This window comes from Phaenicophaeus curvirostris, chromosome 1 (genome assembly GCF_032191515.1).
Source record: "Phaenicophaeus curvirostris isolate KB17595 chromosome 1, BPBGC_Pcur_1.0, whole genome shotgun sequence".
Classification (NCBI taxonomy): domain Eukaryota; kingdom Metazoa; phylum Chordata; class Aves; order Cuculiformes; family Cuculidae; genus Phaenicophaeus; species Phaenicophaeus curvirostris.
In genome coordinates this window covers 143695854-143718731 of record NC_091392.1, presented here as the reverse complement: position 1 = coordinate 143718731, position 22878 = coordinate 143695854, and the positions used below count along the sequence as shown (strand labels likewise).

Below are 22878 nucleotides of genomic sequence, written 5' to 3'. Positions count from 1 at the left end.
GAGGTAAGAAGAAACAGAGTTGTGATTGTGATGTTTGAAAAAAATCATGTACCCTGACACAATGGTAGGCTTCCCACACAAAGAACTCCTCTTTTTGCTCATATCTGGTAGCCATCATAACACTTGGATGCTAAGATAGTAGGCACTGTAAAGGAAAATAAATTATATACATATTACTATGTTTATTTTGTAACTACGTATATAATTTATATTTCTGAAGGAGAAATAGCAGACTTTTTTATATCCAGTGACATTTGTTCTCCTTGAGTCCCTTAGATCACTTGGTTATAACGCCTGGAATAAAGAATGAAGTAGAACGGCCTAGACACTACAAATTTATGAAATAAACACATAATTATGGCAAGTTAAGAATATTCTTGTAATTTTCTGCACCAACCCTCTTCCATACACAGTGATGTTGCTGGCAAGCATGGTACACATGCATGTATCAAGTGTCCAAAGGGAGAGTCTATTAGGCATCCATATGATCAGTACACCTCTTTAGTTTCTAAACATCATCTTTAAGTTAATGTTAAAGCAAATACTGCAATGATTGCTGCATTCGTCCAAGTATTGCTCATTTTGGGAGTTATCCTACAAGGTGTTCTAGGTGGGAAATGAATGAAAGTTGTTTTATTGGATGACCCAACTGAGGACATAATATTCAGAGACATAATGTTCTGTGATAGTGATCCTATAACAAAGGTGCTTGAGTCAGCCCATTTCTCAGACTGAAGACTCAGGCATATTCTACTTTTCTTAAGCTGTTCATGAGCATGAGCTTAATTTACAAACCAGAAGTGTAAAAAGTGTAAAATTTTAAAACAAAATCTAAAACATCTATAGGGTGGAGGCAGGGCTTCATAATGCCAAATGGGGCTAAAGCACCTAGCAACAAATTTTTTTGTGCTTTAATATGGAATGAAGTATCACACTACTTTCCGTCAGGTAGACATGTATGGAGGTCAGATCTTTGTGGGTATATTTGCTGGTATGTTGAAGTCAAATGGGAAGATAAGCCACCAAGGAAATTATTCTGACCCAAGGTGAAATGGAAACCTGTCTGAGGTGTGGAAGCATTCATCTTGCTGTCTGAAAGATGCAAAAATACTTGCTCAACAGAAAAAGTTGTTCATACTATGACTATGACAGGGAACACATAATTGAAGTCTTCCAAGTTCCTTAAGTCTGTCCCAGGTGTCTGTCCTTCACCCTTTGATTAACAGAAAGTGCTACAGTTGAAGCAGTGGAAATAAAAGAGAACAGTGGAGAACTGTGATCTACATTTATCTTTTCTAGCATGTGCAAGCTCTGACACTGCAGGCAACTGCAGGCTCTAGCAGGAGAGATCCCTGGAGATAGGTAGCACAGGAGGTCTGGCACAAAATTCCTAAGTTTAGCGGATCAGTGGGCTGGACTTGATGATCCGGTGAGTCTCTTCCAACCTGGTTATTCTATGATTCTATGATTCTATGATAACCCTTGAGAGACAATGTTGGTACCAACTGGTCTAAGGTAATCTGCTGCCTGAGTCAAAGGAGCGACTGGTGAACGGAGGATTTCAATTCAAGTCTCGTTTGAGGTCAGAATTTGTGGCATCAAAAAGCTCAGCACTAACATAACATTGTTTTGATGGTTCCTGCTTTTGGTACGAAGGCTAGGAAATCAAGGGCAAAAGAGCACAATGATTTTTGTATGTTTCTTGGTACAGGGAACTGGGTGCTCTCCTTCTAGGGATTGAAGAAGAAGGTCTGGTGGATACTGCAGTTTGTGCAGGGTTTCCTTGGCGATATGTGGTGTGCAGTTCTTATGGAGTAAGACAGTTCATAATTTCAAACGGAGACTTTCAGACCATCAGTAGTATCTTGGGGAATCACAGCAAGGGAAACTCCCTTTACTGGGGCTGTTGTTGACATTGTGACAGACCATGCTAGAAGGTGGCATGTGTTTATATATAAGCCCTGTCTACAGCACAGTGAGTAAAAGTCTCATGATTGTCACTTTAATAACAAAACTTTGTGTCTATGTCTAGCAAAGAGGACAAGACAACAAGAGGAAATCTCCCAGCCATCACAAGACTGAGAGATGATGTGACAGCCTGGTGTATGATAGACATAGAGATGCTGAGAACCTGTATACATGCCACTGTTGTCTCATGGAGTGTTTGGAGGCATTCAGAAGAAAAGAAATCAAAATAAGTCTCACATTGGGAGGGTAGGTAGCTATCTGAGCTCAAGAACTCTTGGTTCTGGTAATTTAGATAATTTCTGAGCTAAATAGAGGGCTACAAAACACTGGACTCTAGTGAGCTTGCTCAGGTGACAGGACCAAGCAGGTATTTGAAGAACTTTATAGAGATTTATTCAGTTCCAGAGCCAAGCAGAAGAATTTCAGATGCATAGTGTGGAACTTAAAAGTATCCTCAGGGATACTGCCAGTGTCCTACTGCTGTGGCAAAATTGTCCAGTCAGCATGGCTGTATGGCTTGGTTCAGATAACCATACTGACTACTACCCTTTCTAGCACCAGAAATTAATACCTGTCAGATACTTATCTCTTCTGAATACAGACCAGGGATTTGTAAGTTGCTATAGTCCAAAGAACTCTGTGTTATTTAGCAGTTCTGGAGGTAAGACCACTGCTCTCAGCAGGGGTTGGGAAGCTGCTGTGCTCCCGGATAGGTAAAATAGCTCTGCTCCCAGGTAGTGACTCTTAGGAATGGAAAAAATAAAGACATTACAAAACTGAGCACAGCACCCAAGGTGATTCTCATCAAAATACAGAAGTTATGTGAAGTGATTGCGGGAAAGACTAAAAAATCCTCAAAACCTCATTGAGGCCCAGGGAAGTATATAGGGGTGAGTTCTAGCAATAAACCTATAGGAAAGAGTGAAATACATCAAGGATTTTGCAAATGTCCTTCTTTCAGGAGTTTAGTTAATACTACTCTGAAACTATAAATTTTTGAAGATTCAGCAACTGGGAAGTTGCTATGAAGTTTGTTCGAACCCATATTTAAGATGGCTTGTGACATTGCTTCTGGAAAAAAAGTAGATGAAACAAGGATCTACTTCAGTGCAATGACTATGAGAAACAGTATAAGACATATAGTGGGGAGGTGTTGAAGGCTTGTGTCAGTCGCTTGAAGAAGGAAGAAAAGAGCCAACAACAAAGCACTGTAAACTAATTTAAAAAGGGATCAGAATGTCTTATTGGAAGAGTCGAGTGAGCTAGAAAAGAAGGGATGAGGTATAATTGTACTGACTAAAAAGTCATGTACTTCAGGTCTAATAACAAGAATATCTGTTATAGGCTGATAATTTGTCATTTTGAAATTACAGAAGAGGGGAATATCTAGGATATATCAGTTGATCACAGCAAGTCTATGAACTTTGGACTGATATGGCTGTGAAAAGTACAAACCTACTCCCCAAATATGTCACTTGGGGTATTTTTGGTAGGGACTGAGAAGTATTAAAGCTTCTGTGAGAAACTTCACACAGCGTGGTTCATCTGTGTTCAGCAAAGAAGAACACACTTGAATGTTCAGAGGAACAGAAACCATACTTTTGACAGGAGACCTGAAGAGGTTTAGACTCGCAAAGCAAAGGCTAACGGAGAATACATTTTTCTTTTATAAATTATGTTCAGTAGATTGTTTAAAAATATAGGAGAAAATGCTATTTAAATATAAAGAAAGTGTGTCTGCACAAAAGGAATATTGTATGAAGTGGCCACTAAGGCTGCAAAATAAGAAGACAATTTGTAACAGCCAATAAGAGAGACAAGTGGAGGAAGAGGCTTAGATGCTTATGATTCCCTAGGAAGGAGGTATGTTCCTCATTCTGAACTAGAGGGGCATTTTGCCATGAAGTCCATCACATATCTTGTAAATTAGAAGAGTTATTTAAAAAATAAACCCAAACCAACAAACCATAATGAAACTAAAAGCACATTTGGAATAATATAAAATTAATTTAGTTTGAGCTGATGTCAAAAGGATAAGTCAATTTAAAAAACTGGTCTGTTTTTCATAATGAAGTGTTCAAACAAGCACTTCAAGTGCAAAACCAATGCTAGATAGGTAGCAAGAAACAGGTGCTAAGCTACAAACCGTACCTTTAGAAGAGAAAGAAAACACTTAAATATATCATCAGCATTTTGATCTAGTGTGGAAATTTTGAATATGTCTCATCTATGTGTGTAAACAGAAGCTGCCAAAAATACATAGGAAAACAAAGGTAGAGACACACTTCTAGTGTACATTTAGATACATATATCATAGAATACTTATGAAAAATCTTAGGAATAGAATAAAAACTCCACGTCTGTATACACCTGTATATTCAAACTGTTATTGCTTGACATAGGATAGAGTATCTCCTTTCAGCAGTACCACATAAGCAAAACAATGAAGAATACTAACAATGAAATAAACAATGAAGAATAGTAATAATGAAATAAAGAGCAGATACAGTATAAAGCAGATTTTTCTTTTTGGGACCCTCATTTATACTAGATAATTTGCAATTAATGCTTTATGAAAATTGCCTGTTTTGTATGCATGAGTAGACAAAAAGCTTCCTAAGAGCATCATTGTTTCCTTAACGAAAGATACAATGCAAGTGACATTATCAGCATTATACACTTGAACCACAGTTGGTGGAGACGACATCTTCTATAGTGTGCTGTTGTGCATTTAGGACTAAATCTTATTGCAGCAAGTGGGTGTTTTGCCACTGAATTCAAAAGGATACAGATTTGGCCCTCATTACTTGCCTCCATTTCTCCATCTAATTAAAGCATTTGAATGCTGACAGGTCACTGGAATGAATCCCCAATTAATTACTGATTTGTTCATCATAGCCACAGCCTGAATGCTACGGGTTTATACTGTAGACTTAAAATAATTCCTCCTTGGATTTGAGCTCTGCTCTAAATGATCAGACATTTTTACATGACACAAAGGTAAAGTCCAAATACACAATTTTTAATAAGTATGTTAAATTTGTGTGTTCAATATGTATTTGGTATATCAGAGAGATTTTCCTATTGCATCTACCACATACATGTAAGTGTTAAATACAAAGTGCATACTGTACAGTATGTTGACTTTTCTGCCAGATAAATTAACAAATATGCAAATTATAAAGGATGTCAGAGCACTAAAGAAACATCTGGTAACCAAAGTAAAAAGTAATGATAATGATGATAAATAAGGAAAGACAAAAGTAATTATTGTTTGAGGTGGATTTTCACCCAGCTGTGCATTACTCTAAAGGAGTTATGACAGAAGGCTACCTTATTAGCTGACAATCTCAAAAAGATTCAGAAAGCAACTTTTAAGTACTTCAGCATTTTGAAATGTAGCTTTCTTCCCATCAGGAACAACTCCCAGAAAACAAATCAATAAGGAGAATCTTTGCAATGAAACTCTTACTCCTAGACTGTCCTCCTGCTGGTCTCCCTTACAGCATGAACAGGAAAGATCTGGGGTCCTTAAAGCAGTCTGCTCAAAGATATGTCCCATATCACAGACTGAGCAGCTAAAATCTCCCATCACATGGTTGCTAAGAAGCTAAGTAGATGACCTGGCAGCTGAGAAGGAGGACATTAAGGGTTCCCTGGAATCATTTCAGCCACTTCCTATCATTGGGTTTCACTGACTTACATGTAATTAAAAGTATACACTACTCAGGTTAGCAGAAAAAATACTTCAGTTGGCATCATGACAGGTACAGCTTACACTCACTTATAAGTTTTGTTTGCAGATTTATTTATATAGTGAATCGATGTCAAGATGCCTTTAGATATTTATATGTGTAGCAATTGTGTTATTGCAAAATGTCAAGATGTTGACTACTATAAGCAGTACGTGGGTGGAGGCAAAAATGACCTCAGTGCTTGTTCTACAGATTGGAAGTCAACAATCACCATTTAGAAGCAGAAACTGGACAAACCCTATGGCTAAATAATTATACCATTCAAACTTTTTCATTTTAGCATTAACTTTAACTTCAGCACTAATAGAAAACATTCTTTGTGTCTTCTTAGCGATGTTTATTTCCTATAACAATATAACAAGCTAACCACCAATAATGATGCATTATGTAAGGATGTGCATACTGTCACCTTAACAACTCCCCATCTCTTGTCCTTACTTTTCAAGGAAGTTTAATTATGATGTAATCAAACCTTGCTCTTGAATAAAAGCTATCTAAACTTCCCCTCAGGCAACCTGCGTGGTCAGTCCCTGTGTGTAAAACATGGCAACCATTTAGGTGTCATTCAAAATACCTTCCCTGTTCTTTCAATCTCCATAATATCCATCACCTTATGAATGGTCCTTCTAATCAGATACCTTGTGGTTCTATCATTTATGGTCAGTATGAAGGTAATGACAGCTTGTCTCCAGCAATTCCTGACAATTAAATATTCTACCTTGTGTGATGAAAGACCTCATTTTTCTTCCTTATGTCCCAAGGAGAAATATATAGTGCCTGAGATTCTTCTTGCAGAAATGGCTTGGAGCAGTTTGCAGTCCTCCAAAAGATCTAATAACAACATTTAATACAGTACCTCTTAAAATAAAATGCAAAATATTACATTATCCATCTGAAGAGAAAGCATTAACTTAAGTTCCCAACGTACACGGTGGACTATTTCTTTCAGCCATATTCATTCATTGTCTAAATAGTGTGTGAGGGCTGTGAGAACTCAACTGCTTTATAGTTATGACTAACAGCTGAGTAATAAAAACATCCTGAGCCAGAGTGAAATGTAGGCAGATTGAACCTTGGTATTCTTGTACCTTTTAGAGCACGTATATACACTTTTCCCTCTTTTCCCACAACTTCTGAAGCTAAAACACAAGGCAAGTATAAAATTACAACACAGGTCAGAGACCTCAAACATTATGTAGGTACAGATTTGTTATGTAAATTCATGTAAATCAAGCCTGTAGACTTTCTGTGGCTCCTAGTTCCCTGCTATTTCTGAAATGGTTCAACATGGACAAAGCACCAACATAAACAAAGAGTGATTTCCGACGATCGTATGAATTACTAAGAGCTAATTTGTGGATTAGAAATGGCAGAAGACCTTGTTATTACTCCAGTGTCCCCAAAGTGTCTATGTCCTTTATGAAATGCTTTTTCTTTCTTCTGGGTGGAAGTGTTGATCTGCTGGAGGGTAGGGAGGCTCTGCAAAGGGATCTGAACAGGCTGTACCACTGGACAGAGTCCAATTGCATGAGGTTTAACAAGGCCAAGTGCCAGGTCCTACATTTGGGACACAACAACCCTGTGCAGTGCTACAGACTAGGAGAAGTCTGTCTAGAAAGCTGCCTGGAGGAGAGGGACCTGGGGGTGTTGGTTGACAGCCGACTGAACATGAGCTAGCAGTGTGCCCAGGTGGCCAAGAGGGCCAATGGCATTTTGGCTTGTATCAGAAACAGCGTGACCAGCAGGTCCAGGGAGGTTATTCTCCCTCTCTACTCGGCACTGGTGAGACCGCTCCTCGAATATTGTGTTCAGTTCTGGGTCCTTTGCTACAAGAAGGATGTTGAGGCTCTGGAGTGAGTCCAGAGAAGAACAACAAAGCTGGTGAAGGGGCTGGAGAACAAGTCTTATGAGGAGTGGCTGAGAGAGCTGGGGTGGTTTAGCCTGGAGAAGAGGAGGCTGAGGGGAGACCTCATTGCTCTCTACAACTACCTGAAAGGACGTTGTAGAGAGGAGGGTGCTGGCCTCTTCTTCCAAGTGACAGGGGACAGGACAAGAGGGAATGGCCTCAAGCTCCACCAGGGGAGGTTTAGGCTGGACATTAGGAAAAAATTTTTCACAGAAAGGGTCATTGGGCACTGGAACAGGCTGCCCAGGGAGGTGGTTGATTCCCCTTCGCTGGAGGTGTTTAAGGCATGGGTGGATGAGGTGCTGAGGGGCATGGTTTAGTGTTTGATAGGAATGGTTGGACTCGATGATCTGGTGGGTCTCTTCCAACCTGGTTATTCTATGATTCACGTACAAGAAATACAGTTTCCTCTGGACATCAAAAAAGTTGCAGGTCAGAATATCCTCCCTCAAACAGGAGCTTTAGCAGTTTCTCTGTTCATGAACACTTCAGGAAATCTCGATAGTAGTAGATCAACACTATAATGTCTATTATGCTTCAGTAAAATAAAAGTTTTAGCTTAAGTCTTTCTAAATAAAAAACTTTTTCAACTATGAAAATATTGATTAAATGGGTGACATATAGTTACTTTCTATCTTTGCTCAAAAGTCATAGTGAATATGGAACATTCAAAGTTTCAATCAAGTCTGCTTTATGTCTTTTAAAATCATTCTTCCTTCTTGCTCAGTCCAGCATTAGAAGAGTAAGTATTTAAGTAATACTCTTCAAACATAACTGTAAAAGGAATCTGACAAAAAAATAAAGAAAAAGTCCTGGTCTGGCTTCATTTCCCAACCAGTTTCACAGACTCAGGAAATTCAGAAACTTTGGAACATTACATTTACCCTTCCCAAATGTCAAGGTACTTATCCAAATTTTTTGGTTTGTCCGTGTTAAATGTGAAACAGACATTTCCTCCATCCCCATTTATAAATCTGTAACCACTCTATATTATTTGTTAATACTGTAACCACTTCTTTATTATACCCAGAGCAGCAGAGCAGTCTGCATCTAAGTACACTATTACAAAAATACAATTTAGGACATTTAGAATATTCCAAAAGTGTAGTATTTTTTTATGCTCAATAAACAGCAGTGATGAAAACATTTTAGGATCCATAAGGAAGAACATTATGGAAAACATTATTGTGTACTTGTATAAATCTTCAATATAACTTCAATACAAATCTTCAATATAACTTCAAATAAATACTGTATTCAATGTTAGGAATTCTGGCTTTATATAAGGAAAACAAGAAGAAAAATGAAAACAAGGAGAGAAATGAAAACAATTAGAGTTAGTAACAGAATGTGAAGAAGGATAATCCATATAGATAATGTCTACCATATAAAAAAATTACACAAATTAATGAATGGTATACATGGGATGGGAAACTTCTGTTTTCCCTGTTTGATCATAGTGTAAAGAAGAAGAAGATATTCAATGAAACTTAACAATGGCAATACTAGGCTGTTATGAAGGTTTCCTGTCCAACACAAAGTACTATTGATTTGGGAACCAGATTATCACGAGATAGGATTAAAAAGTTCAGAATAGAAGTTTTATGTATTGAAAATTAAGAAAAGGGTAATGGAATTTAACTGGACTCCTTAAGCATCACATAAACAACTTTTTTTGGCAAACGGGCCTTAAAAGGAAATACTTGTCTCTGGAAGGATTTTTCTGTATTTGCTCATTGTAAGCAGCATTCATGGAGTTTCTCTAAAGCCAATTCCTAAAACCAGTTAATGAGAAGATTTTGGTATATTTTTTTTTTCCAATATGATAATTCCAAGTCTTATTTCCTTAGTGTATTGAACCTTTGCAGCATTGGTGGATTTTACTCAAAATCCGACCAAACTGATGCAACATTTACCCATTAAAATATGAGAAAAATTGACTCAGTTTCCATGAAGTTTATGTGCTTGAGGTATATATGCAAAAATATTGAAAAAACACAAGATACAGTTCCTCCTGACAAACTGGACAGTAGTTTTAGAAATTATTTACTTTTGGTTTTGTCCTGTTGCTATTACTCTGATAATTACAGAATTCTCTATCATATTCAGATAAATCTTTTCTCCCATTTCACTGGATCATCTCATCCAAATGCCCTGGCTCAAGCAGGGTCACCTGCTATGAGGACAGAGATGCCACAACCTCTCTGGGCAACCTCTTTCAGTGCTCAGTCACTGTCACAGTAAAAAGGTGTTTCCTGATGTTCAGACGGAGCCTCCTGTATTTCGGTTTGTGCCCATGGCCTCTTGTCCTATCACTTGTCAGCACCCAAAAAAACCTGGCTGCATCTTCTTCACATCCGCCATTTAGGTATTTATCTACATGGTTGTGATTCCTCCTGAGCCTTCACTTCTCCGGGTTGAACAGTCACACCTCTCTCAGCCTGTCATCACTGAAACATGTTCCATTCCCTTAATCACTCTAATGGCCATTTGCTGGGCTCTCTGCAGTATGTCCATGTCTCTTTTATACTTGGGAATCCAGAGTTGAACCTAGCTCTCCAGGTGTGACTTCACCAACCCTGAGTAGAGGGGAATGATCACCTCCTTTAACCTGCTGGCAATACTTTAACTAATGTATCCAGGATATCATATGCTTTAGTCCCTTGCAGGCATTAACTTTAAGTGAGCTTTGGCTTTCCTAACACCATCAACACATGCCAAAGATTTATAAATTCCTCCCTGTAGCCTGTCCCTGCTTCCACCTCCTATATACTAATTTTTTTTTACACTGAAGCTCAGTGCTGTGTTCCCTGTTTAGCTAATCTGGTTTTCTAGATAAGTAGATATCTCTACTTATTTTCCTCAATATCATGATGATCCATAATTGTGGTTGGAGGAGGTTGTCTTCAAAGGCCTGTCAGTTTTCCAGAGCCCCTTTACCCCTTAGAGATGCCTCCCATGTAATCTCACTTATTATTTCCCTGAATGAGGTGCATTCTGCTTTTCTGAATTCCCAGGACTATATTCTGCTACTCTCCTTCCTTTCATACCTTAGGATCTCAGGCATCACAATTTTATGGTCACCGCAATCAATGCTGCTGTTGATTGTCCTATCCACAATAAGTTCTTCCTTGGGTGAGAAGTGCAGCTCTAGATGAGATTTAAAAGAGCCAGTCACAATCTGTTACTGGAATTAATACTCGTGACATTATGTGTTACAATCTTATATGCATGCCAATAAACCAGTGTTTATTTCTGTTTATTTCTGACTATTTTTGAGACAAGTCCAGTCTTCTTACTGAGAGGGGAGTAGAGGTTGCCATGAAAATACTCTAATGCTAATATAATTAGAAGTTCACATTCCCTTTTACTTCTTTGCTATATTAAAATATAAAGAAAGGTGTCAAATGGAAAAAAAAAACAAATAAACATGGTTTACTTGATCCTTAAGATCATTTTGTTTCTCATAAACTTTTTTTTCCTTGCATGTATAGTCTTAGGAAAAAAGCTTAGGAAAACTTTTGCATCCACTGATATTCTAGTTGAAGTTAGATTAAATCAGTATTATTTTGAGACCATTTTTTTTCCTGACTAATTTCCTCACTTCTCAGCAGGTGAAACTTACTGCCAGTTAGAGACTTACAATGTTCAGCATCCATTCTGATGCAAACTGAAAAAGGCAAGTCTCTTGCTGGCTGGGGACAATGAAGTCATTAATCAAAATCACTTTCCATCTCCACTGATGATGGAGAAAAAAAGTCTCTACTGTCAGGGTGCAAAACTTAACTAGAATCATTGGGCTATGACTTCAGAAGAGAAGGTGATATGGAATAAATTCTAGGGAAAATGACAGGAACAGAAGCACATCTCTGACTCTCAGGATCCCCCAGCTGACCTTTGGGTTTCATGGTAATTTAAAGTAACTTCAAAGCTGCCTTGAGCTATTGTTGATTCTTAAGAGCCATAAGAGGTTCTTCCGATGGTGGGCAATATCTGAGGCACAGAAAATTGCAGTAAGTTCCTCTCTACTAGTCATACCATCCAAACATCTTTGAAGTGGAACTTGCAGTGAGAGAAAGGGAAAAAGCCATTACTACAGGATTTCTGTACGTCAGAGAAATCCTCAAAGAGGTGCCTAATCTGACTTTAAGGCTGCTTTGTGCTGCTACTATTCCACAGAACAGGATGAATTCCCCCATGGATCTGTCTTATAAATATTCTGAGGAGATAATCTTGAATTCTTCATAATGCCTTAATGCAGAAATATCCTAAAAGGCATGTGAAATTCTACACACGTGTTACTGGTCTAGTCCTCTTGGTCTAGATAGACTAGATCCCTGGTCAACGTTATCTTACAGTTGAATGTCTTGGAAAGCGCTCCTGAGACCATTAGCTAGTAATCAATAGCCAGGTTCTCCTCTGAAGATCCCTATACATAGCAGGAAAATTCTGCATGCAAGTAGAGTAGGGAAGGAGGAAAACTAATAAAGAGATTTAGATGCATTACCCTTTTTTTTCCCCCTGCAACATTTCTGACTTAAACCAATCTCCTTAAAGGTTTTCAAGTAAGTCAAACCACTGATTTTTCTAGGCGAGGTTTTTTGTCATGTTTTCTATCTGCTGGCTGGGTGTAGGGGTGTGGGTAGGAGAACTAAAGTAATATGAAGCTTGCTGGACAGCCTCACTGACTTTTGTAGAACTTAAGCATTCTTTGATCAAACAAACAGAAAAACAAACAATTCCTTTAGAATCTCCAGAAAATAAAGTCTTCCAAAAAAACCTGCGGATTGGAAAACTGATGAGAAGTTATTTCACCACAGTGTTAGACCTGAAGTATGGCAACAGTTTTAATGCCAATGCTGTAAATTATTTCAGGGCTAACTTCTTTAATGGGGACTGTGGTAGGGCGTGAAATGACCAACATATAAGAACTCATTTACAGCACCACTGGAAGAAGACACTATCTACATTTTTCAGCCTATAGTCTGATTCTTGTATAAATGGTTAATTCATAAAGTGATATGTGTCTTATCAAAGAACAAATTAACATACTCAGTTTTACAAGGTCAAAGGAAAAAACAACAAATACGCACATGAAATGAGAAATATTCTCCAAAACGGCAGTAAATTATCAGTGTATTACTCCATAGTCGAGCTATAGCAAAACAAAACCAATGTATCAACTCCAGTTTTGGGTACAAGCTCTGAAATGCGCTGATCTTACTGAAGCCATTGGGATACGTAATGGCCTACAACCTCTTAAGTTCTGGCATTTACTTTTAAATCAAGTCTTTCATTTTACTTGCAAGTGCTAATGCCAAAAACAAGCAAAAAATGAAAATGATTTTTCAGTTCCTCAGGCTTTTCTTAAAGAGATTACCTCAGGCTTGACACTTTTATTCTTGAGATAGGATACCAGGAACTGCAAGAAAAGTTAAAACTGATCTAAAATATCTGATAAATTGAAAAGGCAAATTATGAACACAATAGTTTAGGTGATCATTAATGGTACCTCTGAAAACAGGCATATTGAGCAATGAATAACATGGTTAAACAGGCATGTCTTCTCTATGTCCTTTGGGTTAGAACTTTAATTTATGGTTTAAGGACAACAACCAGGGATTTAACTGGCTGAAAATACACATTGCTTTCAACTGAACAGCATCTGCAGCTTATGATTTTTTGACTCTTGGATGATTTGATCTTTTTAAATATATGAGCTATATTATTCTCATGTTTTCATGGGTAGTCTACATTTGGTTTCCACTATTCTTCTTTGAACAAAAGAGCATATAAAAAGACATGAGGGACAGATGAGAAATAACATGGCTATTGATTTTGTATATTATACAAATGCTTCCTCAATTTAATCAAGGTAGTATATATGAAGTTCAGCTGTGAAGAACTGCAGAAGGATCCTACAAGACTGAGTGATTATACTGCAGATGAATATCAGAGCAGAAGAATTAGAAGCGATGCATTTGGAAACAACTGAACAGAACTTTACACATGTAGTGTCAGGTGCTGAAAAGGCTATAATGGCATCATAGAACACTCAAGGTTGGAAAGGACCTCCAAGATCATAACATCCTGGACTTATAATAGTGAAAATGTCCGCTCAGTATGCAGTTATGATCAAAAGAAGGAAACTAAGTAGAACAATACAGAAACAATCCAGGGGACGTAATTATGCAGCTAAGTAATTGTATGGTATACCTGCATCTTGAATAGTGTATGTATTTCTGGTCTCTTCAACTCAACAAAGATGGAACAAAGCTGTAAAAGGTTCAGAGAAAGGTGATGAAAGGGTTTCTATGTAAGGAATGATTAATTAGCCTAGCATTCTTCAGCCTGGAAAGGAATTGCCTGGTTGGAGGATACTACAGCATTTGATAAAATAATGAGTGACAGAGAGTGAGTAACTAAGGAATGATCCTTCACTATTTTCCAGTACAAGAACTAGGAGGCATTAAATGAAATAAGCATATCGCAATGAAAAAATTAGATGGTTCTTTAGGCTATATACAGTTAATCTGCGAAGCTACTTATAAGATTCCTGTATTCCTGAAGTTTTACGGGGCTTTAAAAAGAAACAGCAACATACACAGAAGACAAATCCATAACAGATTATCAAACAGAGTGACCCTACCTCTGAGCTAAAGACTGTTGGGGATTGCAAGGGTATTCTCAGGAAGCGTCAGTTTATGTGCTGTTCCCATATCCACTCCTGGCTGCCATGAACTTTGCGAAGGGTATAAAGGGTACTAGGACAGTTAGCTTTTGGCTGAACACAGTGGAGACATGCTATCATTTTGAAGAGTTGATGCACAGATGTAAATGATAATAGAAATACATTTTGACAGGTTTTTAGAGCTGTGTTTTGAATATACTTGCCCTAAAACTTTTTAGCTATGCTGCTAATTATCCTCTATCAGCAAGGTTAAATGACCAATTTAGTCATGCCTTTGCTTCCTAGCCAATTTTCAATGCACTAAGAAGTTTGTGTCTCTCTACCTGGTTACCAAGTTTCCTCAATATCTTCCGACAGAGTGACTTTGTCAAGAGTCATCTGATAGGCTAAACGCATTGAATCAAAAAAATCCTCTCTACACAGCACTTTATTAACTAGTATAAATAAATTAATTGTTTTACAGAGAGAAGTCATCAGTTATTTACCAGTATAATTGGCAAAACCCCCTCTTCTAAACAAAGATTAATATCAGGGGTTTGTTATAATTCAAGTTTATATGATCTTTCTCACTTCTGAATATTTCCTCTTCTAAGTTCCACAAGGGCATCCTAGACATAATTTCTTGTTGCCTCAGACACAAGTAGAGAAGGACTTCCTTGCACCAGTTTGTATGAAAGCTGCATGATTACTCTGGGTTATATTGTGTGACGTCTGCTCCAAAACTATGAGCAACGTTGTGTGAAAAGACAATGCTAGCATGTTTATACCAAGCTTCAGAGCTGAATGTTCACAAACTGGCATGGCAGTAAACAGGCAACAATAAATCTGACCTTTCTGAGCCAGGGGCTATAAACTTTTGTAAAAAGACAATAGAAAGCTTTGTTGCAGCTGATTGCAACAGCACAGATATTATCTTGGTTTCTTCTGTCTAGAAGTGCAAGAAATATTGAGTTATTAGCTCATTGAGGGAGATCTGGATGTAAGGTAAGTGGGTTGATTGGTGGGTGATAGAAAAGATGAGTAAATGGGAAGAATGGAGCATCAAGCACACACATTTTTGTTCTTATGCTTTGTGTGCAATTTTTGGACCAAAAGGCAAAGAGGAACCAAGCATACTACTTACTCCTTTCACCAATTTCTTTCTGAACTACTTTTTACACAATTCATATAAAATCATAGTAGCATAGTTTAAAAAAAGTTTCTCAGACACAGAAATAGACAGTACAAAAAGTAATGGAATTACATCACAAGAAATAGTCCCCAACACAAACTAAAACAGCAACAACAAAGAGACAAAAAACCCACAGTACCCATTAGGAACAAGCTTGTTACGACACAGGCTGTTAATCTGGGGATTTAGTGGGACAAAAGTCAAAGCTGTGCCACTGCTGTTAATTTGCCCCAGTGAGGATTGCTAACATAATTCACAGTGCAAGAGGGATAAGAAGCATCCTGGGATACTCAGAAAACAATTTTTCAGCTGCACAAATAGACAGTCTTAGGAAATAACACCAGGACAGGGAGGAAACCATATCACTGCTGGACACACAATCCCACTTGAACTCCCTACATCTTGGGCCCATGTGGGAGAATAGCACAGTGGTTTTGGAAGAGCCTGTATTGCCAGCTTTGCCTTGCAACATCACAGACCTTCTCTGGGGTGAGGTGGCATGGCTGGGGCTGGTAGCCAAGCTGGTCATACCTGAGGTGGCCATTCTGCTGGAAATTTTCCCTCACAGTGCTTGCCCCTTCAGCCTCCTCTGGTTGGCACAGTGACTGAGCAGGGAGTAGGCAACAAATGAATGTAATCTGACCTCAAAGGGAGTGAGAAGGAATGTGACAAATTCCTAGCACCCAGTTGTCAAAAGTGGAGTCACATTAACAGCAGTCTTCACAGCCCCATGAGCCTGCTGGAGGTTTGGAAGATGTTGAACAGCTCTGAGGAGCAGATTTTAGAGCCCCCTGTGCTTTGTCTGCAGGAGTAAGCAAGGCAGTACCAGCAGCTGGGGAGCCTAAAGGATGATAACCAACTTGCTCTCTACCTATGGGTGAGTGTTTCTCACCCACTTCTGTTCCTGTGCCTGGGAAAAGGGGGGAAAATGCACATGTCCCAGAGCAGAACAATCCCCAAATATCTCTGCAGCCTAGATGTCTAAAAAGAAGGGAGTAACTTGCAAGGTTTATGCTGTATAAACCAATCACCTCTGCATGGTCTGTCTCAAGGAAAGATGGTCTACAGTGCATCTATACACAATGTTGAAACATGAGTGACTGAGGAAGGATAAGATTTTGGAGCCTAGGACAAGCCAGTGGGAAGCTGTTTAAGCCATTGGGGATCATCTAAGTACTTTAAAAACAACCCGTGACAAACTCCATTTTAGTGGTTGAATTGGTTGTTCCAGTCAGTTCTGAGTTTTCTTTCATTATATTTAAATAATGTGCATTGTTAAGCTAAAATAACTCCAGGGTGTATCTTTTCAACACTAGTATGGTAAAATCTTCCCAAGCTAGGAGATTATATGATCCAATGTACACAAAATAAAATAGACAACAAAAACTAACCAGGTGATAAAACTGTTAACATTGTGGTGGACTCATTGCCATGCTAATTTTACATTTTACCCCTAAATTTTCTAGGAAATACCTACAGTGACTGCTATGCTGTTTAAACAAATACATTTAAATATAAAAAATATATATAGGACAAATGACAATTATCAAGACATAAGAACAGAATCTAATCAATTACACTTTCTAGGGTCAGTTGTCAAACTCTTAATGTTAATTCTAAATGCTGATTTATGATGTTAGAATTTAATCTTATTGTGAGACAGCGTTGCAGCCATGGAAGATGAACTTACTCCTTTATTTCACTGCTGAACAAGGTTCAGCAGCTAAGAGCAAAATAAAATATATGCAAAATATTTTTCAGTTTCTCTGCCTTATATTCCACCCCGCCTTTTTTTTTGCATCATATCCTGTTGTATTTTCCATTTTTATGGAAATAGACATGGAAAAGAGAGTGAGAAATGATACTTCAAATTATAATCTTCACGATACATGCATTAAAAAAAAGAGAAAGAACATGCCACATAGTCCTTTCTGAGAATCAAACTTAAGGATTGTGAAGAATAAAGTTAACTGCTAACAGCATTGAGTGGGCAGAAAAGCCATCTTCATTGCTTTGTCCTTTGCCCACCTGGAAAGTTCTACTAGAAGCACAGACACTAGATACCACTCCCTTAAGAACTTAAATGATCAATGCTTTGCCCTTTGGTTGTTTCTTTCACAAAGGAAGAACTAAAATGGCTGACATTATTTAAAACATTCCTTCCTGATTTTCAGGGTTTTAATGTAGCAATAAATGCCTTTTCCTTCCATACAAACAGCAGTCTTGAAACAGGAATGGATTAGTTCATGTAGTTTAATACAATTAATAGGGTAAACAGTACAGAGCAAGGGCAAATAAGATTTTAGTCAGTGAACTGAAACACATGATAATTCTTGAAAAGAAAAAATATCAAGACCATGTGTATCAAACCTATTTTAGAGAATTTATTTTGATCAAATATGCAGAATGATGAGTTAGCAAGTAATTTATACCAGCTATGAGAAAAAATCCAGAATTTCTGCAAATATGTATGTCAGCAATTCAATACCCTCACTTCCTGTACTCTTGATTAAAAAATTATACCTTTTTTTTTTCTGACAAGGAGAAGAAATAAGAAATACTGAAAACATTTTATTTGGAAGTTGCAAATTATTTCATTTTATAGGAATACAAAAGTATTCCTATGAATATTTTTGCTCCTATGCACCAAACCTTCCTTTCATGAAGTACTACTTTTCTTAAAGTGACCTGTCAGGTATTACTGGAGAAAGGTTTAAGTGTAGAGAGATCCTTCCAAGAGCTGAACAGAGAGCAGTGTAGGGATTTAGAAGTGTCTAAAACATTGATGGATTTATCATCCCTTACTTTCTCTAGGATAATTCTAAATGTTTCCCAGCATTTTCTGCAAATGAATTCCACTAGTTTATTCATTTGGGCAGTAAAAATAGTGCTTTTCTCATCTGTTTTAAACCTGGCATTCAATATTTTCAGTGCACGATGACCTGTTATCCAGTTACAAGAAATAATGTTCCTATTCGCTTTTATGCATGGACTTCTAGATGGTGTTCATATACTCCACTGCTAAAAAGTTTCAGGCTATATAGCCCCCCCCTCCTTATACAGAAACTATTCCATTCTACTAATCATCCTGCATTCATTCCTCTCTTCCACTTTCTTCCCAAGTCTCCTATAAGTTCAGTAAGCTAAACTGGATGCAATATTCTGAATCAGGTTTATTTCGGTTTTTTGACCACTTCTTGTCATTGAACTAATGCTTGAAGAGAACCATCCTCAATTCCAATATGCCTTTCCTGAGTGGCAGTTTATAGCCCACTATCCCACATCACATGTACACTATTATGTGGCCATTTACTGAATTTCATATCCCATCGACAGTTGAAGGTCTTCCGAAATACTCTATCATTAGTATTGGTTTTGAGTGTTTTGAGTTGAGTTATTCTGTCTCACTCATGCACTTTGTCAACTGATTATTTGTTCTCTCTTTGACATCATTTATTAGCACACTGGACAACACTCATGCCAAGTGCCCTGGAGAACCTTGCTTTTCATTGAAAGCTGAGCACTTATTCCTACCTAATTTTTCCTCTCTTTTAACTAATTATTAATCCATGAGAGGGCCTTCCTTTTTAGCCATGACAGCTTAATTTCTTTAGAAATCTCTTCTAAGGGGCTTAGTTGAATGCTTTTTAAAAATTTAAGTAGAGAGCCATTGGGAAACCATTGCCCATAACCTTTATGACTCCTTCAACAACTTTCATTGATCTCTGAGAATGGACTTCCTTTCTCAAAAGCCCATTTGATTCTTCCTTGGAATGTATCATATTTACCTAGATATCTACTGATTCTCTCTTTTGTTACAATTTCTTTTTCTTTATCTGATACGCAAGTCAGACTCACCAGTCTGTAGCTCCCTGAATAATTTGTGAAGCCTTTTACAATGACTGGGGACCCATTAACTGACTTCTACTTCCCTAGCATTGACACTCATAAAGCAATGGCTTACATACACCTCAGTTAATAGTTCATTGGTTTCATGTCTGTGTTTCTTCAGGACTCTTGTGAGAACATTGTCAAAGCCTTCAACATTGAAATCAAATTGTATCATAGCAACCCATTTCTGAGGTCAAAATGTCTGATAATTTTAAATGACTCAAAATGGAGCAGCCTAGGTGCAGCCAGCCCTGAACTTTTGATACACTGCGTGGTAGCCCTGGCAGTATGATGTGTGATGGAGTCTAGTTTGCACCTTTTAGTCTAAAAGCATGTCTCTTGGAAGCAATAACTCCCACCCTACAGAGAAAAGTAGTTGTCATTTTTACTTAACTGATAAGCAAGAATATTCCTCATGACGTGGTATGATCCTGTATCATACAAATACATCTCCAGGCGCTTAGTTACTGTGCCTTTTTTATCAGTGAGAAAGAAGTAACCTTCCCTATATTTTCCTAAGTACCACTGTTCTGCTAGTAAGGTTTTGCAACAGTATGTCTTTACTCCAGCTTTTGCTACATTCCTGTTTTGTTTGCTGGATTCCCCAGTTCAAAGACCACAAACCTTTATGTTAAACTTTGAGGAAACTAGAGAAAAATGCTGAATGCACAGAAAACGTGTAGTATCAGAATTCTGCATGTGTATCAAAGAACCTGCTTCAGAAAACAGGAAACAACTCCCTGGTGGTGATTAGTATAGAAGGAGTGTAGAAAGGAAAGAGGATGGTTGGGAAAATTCATAGAGCAGGAGCGAGAAATGTCCACCATTATCACAGGAAGCAAAAGACAAGATGAAAGGTTTTCAGCTAACAATATCTTTAATATGTATATGTTTACTGTTGAAACCCAGCTACATGTATATTTGCAGAGAACAATGCATTACAATATGAAAAATTAATATAAAACTACATTTAAATAACTAATGTGTTGGCACCAGAACTGATGCAGACCCAGGAGGAATGTGGTTCCCTTGTTAAAGTAAGTCCATTAGCATAAGAAGCACAAATATGAAGGGCAGGAAGGGAGGAGGGCTCCCATGTTAATAAATATTTACTTCATGATTCCTGAATGACAGAAATCAACAAAAGCTAGGAAAGAGAAAGTTCCATCAAACATTCCAACCTTAATTAGGAAATCAAATCAGAAGCTTGAACCCAAATTTGAGTTCCTTGTTCTTTCTTAACATGAGACACAATAGACAAATTCCCCCTGGTTTTCCCTGCAGTTTGATTACGCAAATAGATAAGAATAGCTTCAGCCATACAGTCCTACTTTGCCTACATTGGGGCTAGAATTTCTACTTGTTCTGTAATTTTTCCCCAAAAAAGAAAAATGTGGAAAATTTGCTTTCAGTAAAAAAAGTATTTTGTAATTTTATAATACTTTTTATTCTAAAAGATCCCATGTTTTCTATGAGAAAGTGAACCATTTCATCCTACGGGAACAAACTTTTTAGCAGGGCCTATTGTGATAGGATAAGAAGTAATGGTTTTAAACTAAAAATAAGTAGGTTTAGACTAGATATAAGGAAGAAATTTTTTTTATAATGAGGGTGGTGAAACAATGGAACAGGTTGCCCAGAGCAGTGGTAGAAGTCCCATCCCTGGAAATGTTCAAGGTCAGGTTGGATGGGGCTCTGAGCAACCTGATCAAGTTGAAGATGTCCCAGCCATCCCCTCAAGAGAAAGTGGATGTACGCATGTGCCACAATGGCCTTACACCCTTTCAGAGTCTCTCTTAGCAGGGCCATGACTGGTTCATACAGACAGGCTGGAAGGAATGAACAAACCCCATGGTTTTTGGAATTTATAGCTTTTGTTCTATATAAACTTGCACAGTGTAAATGAAGGGATGTCTCTTAGCCTTTGAGCTAACTGCTGTGAAACAATTTAATAAAATAACTTTAACAGGAAGTGGCAAAAAAATTTTGAACTGAAAAGCGGAGAGTCAGAAACATGAAAATCCATGCAATCTGATTAGTGCTTCTGTGAGCATCTGCAAGCAGGTTCAGTAGGGAAATAGAAACTGGGTCTACTTCTAAAATAAATATAAAATCCTTTCAAAGTACAGCTCTATGACAAATTTTTCTCCTTTAATGTTTATTCCTTGCTAACTCCACTGAAGCCCAGAATCCGTTGTCTGATTTTGCACCCTGCACTGACATACTAATGTCTAGTTTTTGCTCTCCAAATTTCACTACCATGTGGAAGGCAGTCATCTTTTGAAAGAGCGATAGTGTCTGCCTTTTGAAGCACTGCCACTGCTGTTTTGATTCATAACCCCTTCTGATGAAGATGGTTTGAGGCGTGCTGGCAAAGCTGCCTCATACACCTACCCATGTAAAGGGGGAAGTCTGTCTTGGTAGCCTTCTAGGTGGGGTTTCCACTGGAAAAATAAAGCTTGGAATAAACAACGTGGAGAAATTTATGGATGCCATTACTTGCAGCTGCAGCCAACGTTAAAGTAATTTGAACGATAGTGGGCTCAAACCTACTTGTAAGTTCCCTGAAATAAAAGGCCCAGTTCCTACCACCATGAGAAATACACACTGCCTGGAAGAGGTGGGTACCCGGCCACACAAACTTTGCCATAGGCATGAAAATTGTTAAATGTGACAAGCAAAACCAAAGTAAGTTCAAAGATTACCCCTAATCAAGGAAAGAGGGTATTACATACACTAAGGACAAGTCCTACTCAGGAATATTGCTATACTCCAGAAAAAAGAGTCACCACATTTTTAAATAACTGTGCAAGGTAGATAAACAGTTGGAGCTGTGCTCAGGTGAAAGTTGTAAAACTGGATTGATTTTTGCTGCAGCTTGCTAAGGGCTCCCTAGAGTGAGGCTGCAATGTTCAAATATAATAATTGATAGCCTGAAAAAATATTTCTGAAAAGTGTGCAAGTGTAACACAGAGTCTTGTCTGAGATCAAGCAAGCTTTTGTGTCCCAGCTAACCTGAGTGCTGGAGCGACCCAGATCTGTCGTTCCTTTCCGTGATTACAGCTGCATCCTTCAACTGGAGAGAAAATGGGCCCGGGCTTTGAACAGGGTATTTTGTTAAATGCTGTTGTAAAAAAGTAATTACCCAACAGCCAGACCGGTGCATGTGAAGGGGGAGGGCTCTGAGTGAGGAGGGAATTCGCATTCATTATTAGCACCCCAGAAACCCCAAAGGGCAGAGGAGTTAGTGCTAATCTAACCTCTTCTCAGTCTTCACCTTGGTGCGGTGACCACCTCAAGCTCTGTGTATGTGTGTATAAATTGTTTAAGATTCAATTGAACACATTAAGTTTTAAAAAGGATTTAAGTGAAAATTTTCAATAGCTTCTGAAAGCGGATAATTTATTAGCTCTGAGTAAATTAAAATCTCAAGCAGGGGTAAAGACTTTAGTGATTACTTTAATATATTTTACATGGTATCAACAGAAATGTTCCT

At 38.0% G+C, this 22878-nt stretch overlaps 1 long non-coding RNA gene across 1 annotated transcript in view; it reads right to left on the bottom strand.

The window, feature by feature from the left end:
- Positions 1-22878, bottom strand: part of LOC138716798 (uncharacterized) — a 160586-nt gene that overhangs the window by 74691 nt on the left and 63017 nt on the right. The window lies entirely within an intron of this gene.